This window comes from Sebastes fasciatus, chromosome 1, assembly GCF_043250625.1.
Source record: "Sebastes fasciatus isolate fSebFas1 chromosome 1, fSebFas1.pri, whole genome shotgun sequence".
Taxonomy (NCBI): Eukaryota; Metazoa; Chordata; class Actinopteri; order Perciformes; family Sebastidae; genus Sebastes; species Sebastes fasciatus.
The window spans coordinates 30,474,303-30,478,678 of NC_133795.1; the positions used below are offsets into that span (position 1 = coordinate 30,474,303).

The following is a 4,376-nucleotide window of genomic DNA, read 5'->3' on the forward strand; positions in this document are numbered from 1 at the left end:
TCATCTCAGAGCGTAACCTCATTCCAGTTTTCTGTTTTATTTTGTAATTCACTCCTGTGTCTTGTCTGGTTTTACTTCCCTCCTTTGTTGTCCCACAAATAATATCTGAAACTACCGAACCTGTCCTCACGGAACCAAAGAAATGTGAATCATCTCAGAGCGTAACCTCATTCCAGTTTCCTGTTTTATTTTGTAATTCACTCCTGTGTCTTGTCTGGTTTTACTTCCCTCCTTTGTTGTCCCAAAAATAATATCTGAAACTACCGAACCTATCCTCACGGAACCAAAGAAATGTGAATCATCTCAGAGCGTAACCTCATTCCAGTTTCCTGTTTTATTTTGTAATTCACTCCTGTGTCTTGTCTGGTTTTACTTCCCTCCTTTGTTGTCCCACAAATAATATCTGAAACTACCGAACCTATCCTCACGGAACCAAAGAAATGTGAATCATCTCAGAGCGTAACCTCATTCCAGTTTCCTGTTTTATTTTGTAATTCACTCCTGTGTCTTGTCTGGTTTTACTTCCCTCCTTTGTTGTCCCACAAATAATATCTGAAACTACCGAACCTGTCCTCACGGAACCAAAGAAATGTGAATCATCTCAGAGCGTAACCTCATTCCAGTTTCCTGTTTTATTTTGTAATTCACTCCTGTGTCTTGTCTGGTTTTACTTCCCTCCTTTGTTGTCCCACAAATAATATCTGAAACTACCGAACCTATCCTCACGGAACCAAAGAAATGTGAATCATCTCAGAGCGTAACCTCATTCCAGTTTCCTGTTTTATTTTGTAATTCACTCCTGTGTCTTGTCTGGTTTTACTTCCCTCCTTTGTTGTCCCACAAATAATATCTGAAACTACCGAACCTGTCCTCACGGAACCAAAGAAATGTGAATCATCTCAGAGCGTAACCTCATTCCAGTTTCCTGTTTTATTTTGTAATTCACTCCTGTGTCTTGTCTGGTTTTACTTCCCTCCTTTGTTGTCCCACAAATAATATCTGAAACTACCGAACCTGTCCTCATGCAACCAAAGAAATGTGAATCATCTCAGAGCGTAACCTCATTCCAGTTTCCTGTTTTATTTTGTAATTCACTCCTGTGTCTTGTCTGGTTTTACTTCCCTCCTTTGTTGTCCCACAAATAATATCTGAAACTACCGAACCTATCCTCACGGAACCAAAGAAATGTGAATCATCTCAGAGCGTAACCTCATTCCAGTTTCCTGTTTTATTTTGTAATTCACTCCTGTGTCTTGTCTGGTTGTCCTATGTCATATTTGTTTTCATATTTTAGAGACGGAGATAATCACCTTGGACCTCCAAGTCCTGCCGTCCCCTATCACTGCAGTCTGCAGCCACTCTACACCATTTTCCAGTCCATCAGGCACATCTTTGCTCTCCTGCTCGGAATCTAGTGGTACTGAAGAGAGCCAGCCCTCCTCCCAGATCAAATCATGGTCAGAATCGTTTGAGGTACCATGGAACGCCATGCCTGTGGACCTTCGTTCAGACATCTCAGATGGTAGGAGGCCTTCACCTACCTCACGAAGGCAGATGGTGAGAGTGATAGCAGATGAGATGAGGAAGTATGAGCCAAACCCAACACGCTCGCAGTGCCTCACAGTTTGCAAAAAAAATTGTTCATCAGTACCCAAACAGTTTCGCCGATCAACTTCACAATGGTCAAGTTCTGGGAAATGGATATGCATCACTCCTAATCCAAGTAAAAAATCGTATCGAAAACCTGAACTGCACCAGCGGCTTTCGACAGCACCGTTCAGCCAGCCATGGAGAAAAGAGAGGACCTACTGACATATATGGCTGTGCCATATTCCAGCCTAGCCTCCCACCAGACGAGAATGAAAACACAGTAGAGACCAAACGTCAAAAACTAGAAGGGATCTACATTCGGGATGGTATAAATGGGGCTGAGAGAGCAGAGGTAAAGCAGCTAATGGAAACAACTCCTTATGTTTTTATTTATGTATATATACTGTATATATAATGACTCATCTTACCAAGAGTACACTTTGTATTTCACTTTCTTTCTCCCAGGAATGTGCCACAGCAGTTGACATTGAGAGGACAATCTCCATACCTGAAACTCCTCGTCAGATACTGCTTGGTATGTTTACATCATTGGACAGGGAAGAAATACAATTTTCTATTAAAGGTCCCATATTGTGCTAATTTTCAGGTTCATACTTGTATTTTGTGTTTCTACTTGAACATGTTTAGATGCTGTAATGCAAAAAAAACACATTTTCCTCATACTTTCTGCCTGAATATACCTGTATTCACCTGTCTGAAACGCTCCGTTTTAGTGCATTTCAACGGAATTGCGTTGCTAGGCAATGGTGTGGGTCCACGTTACTTCCTGTCAGCTGATGTTATTCACATACACTGCAACAGGAAATAAATGTTTTACAGACAAACATTTAGAATGTTTACGTTTAAAACCGTGTAATGGTCTAAATATTGTATATTTGTGACAAATAGATGGAAATCCTAACGGCATGTTTCAAACACACAATTTCTGAATACGGGCTGTGTGTGTTTCTCTGTATATTGAGCGACAAAAGAGTCTGAAAAAAAAGATCTGAAAAATGTTGGACAAAAAAAGTCTGAAAAAAAAGATCTGAAAAATGTATGAAAAAAATAGTATGAAAAAAAATATGAAAAATGTTGGACGAAAAAAGTCTGAAAAAGAGGGTGTCTGAAAAAAAAGATATGAAAAATGTCGGACAAAAAAAGTCTGAAAAAAAAGATATGAAAAATGTCCGAAAAAGAGATCTGAGAAATGTCTGAAAAAAATAGTATGAAAAAAAAGATATGAAAAATGTCGGACAAAAAAAGTCTTAAATAAAAGATCTGAAAAAAAAGTGGGAAAAAAAGTCCATAGAAGAAAATGTCCATAGAAAAAAAGTCTGAAAAATGTCTGATAAAAAAGTCTGAAAAATAAAAAAAAAAATGTCCGAAGAAATAAAGTCAGAAAAAAGTCGGGGAAAAAAGTCCATAGAAAAAAATGTCCATAGAAAAAAAGTCGGAAAAATGTCTGACAAAAAAGTCTCAAAGATATAAAAAAAAAATGTCGGAAGAAATAAAGTCAGAAAAAAGTCGGAAAGACGTAAAAAAAATGGTCGGAAGAAATAAAGTCGGAAAAAGTCAAAAAAATGTCGGAAGAAATAAAGTCGGAAACAAGTCTGAAAAAAAAAGTCTGAAAGATGTCAAAAACAAATGTCGGGGAAAAAAAAGTCTGAAAAATGTCTGACAAAAAAGTCTGAAAGATATCAAAGAAAAATGTCGGAAGAAATAAAGTCCCGAAAAAAGTTGGGGGAAAAAAGTCCATAGAAAAAAATGTCAGTAGAAAAAGAGTGAAAAAAAAGTCTGAAAAATGTCTGACTAAAAAGTTTGAAAGATGTAAAAAGAAATGTTGGAAGAAATAAAGTCTGAAAAAATTTTGGGAAAAAATGTCTGAAAAAATAGTCTGAAAAATGTCCAAAAAAATGTGGGAAGAAAAAAAGTCTGAAAGATGTCAAAGAAAATGTCCATAGAAAAAAAGTCTGAAAGATGTAAAAAAAAATGTCGGAAGAAAAACGTTTGAAAGATGTCAAAAAAAATGTCCATAGAAAAAAAGTCTGAAAAATGTCTGACAAAAAAGTCTGAAAGACATGAAAAAGAAATGTTGGAAGAAATAAAGTCAGAAAACAGTCTGGAGAAAAAAAAGTCCATAGAAAAAATATCCATAGAAAAAAGTCTGAAAGATGTAAAAAAAATATATCGGAAGAAATAAAGTCTGAAAGATGTAAAAAAAATATATCGGAAGAAAAAAAGTCTGAAAGATGTAAAAAAAAATGTCGGAAGAAATAAAGTCTGAAAAATTCTGGAAAAAAATGTCGAAAGAAAAATGTCTGACAAAAAAGTCTGAAAAATATCTGGGAAAAAATGTCTGAAAAATGTCAAAAAAAAGTGTCGGAAGAAAAAAAGTCTGAAACATGTAAATAAAAACTGTCGGAAGAAAAATAGTCTGAAAAATAAGTCTGAAAAATGTCTGACAAAAAAGTCTAAAAGATGTCAAAAAAAATGTCGGAAGAAAAAATTTATGACAAAAAAGTCTGAAAATGTCTGGGAAAAAAGTCTGAAAGATGTCAAAAAAATATATCGGAAGAAAAAAAGTCTGAAAGATGTAAAAAAAAAAATGTTGGAAGAAATAAAGTCTGAAAAATTCTGGAAAGAAAATGTCGAAAGAAAATTGTCTGACAAAAAAGTCTGAAAAATATCTGGGAAAAAGTCTGAAAGATGTAAAAAAAAAATGTCCATAGAAAAAAAGTCTGGAAAAAAAGTCTGAAAGATGTCAAAATAAAATGTCGTAAAAA

The 4,376-nt window shown here is 35.3% G+C and overlaps 1 long non-coding RNA gene across 1 annotated transcript; it reads left to right on the forward strand.

Moving 5' to 3' along the window:
* The first annotated feature begins 1,263 nt into the window (after nt 1-1,263).
* Nucleotides 1,264-2,439, forward strand: LOC141777506 (uncharacterized). The gene is made up of 2 exons (XR_012595910.1): nt 1,264-1,942; nt 2,056-2,439. It is a non-coding gene; the product is annotated as an uncharacterized LOC141777506 (long non-coding RNA).
* Nucleotides 2,440-4,376: the final 1,937 nt, after the last annotated feature.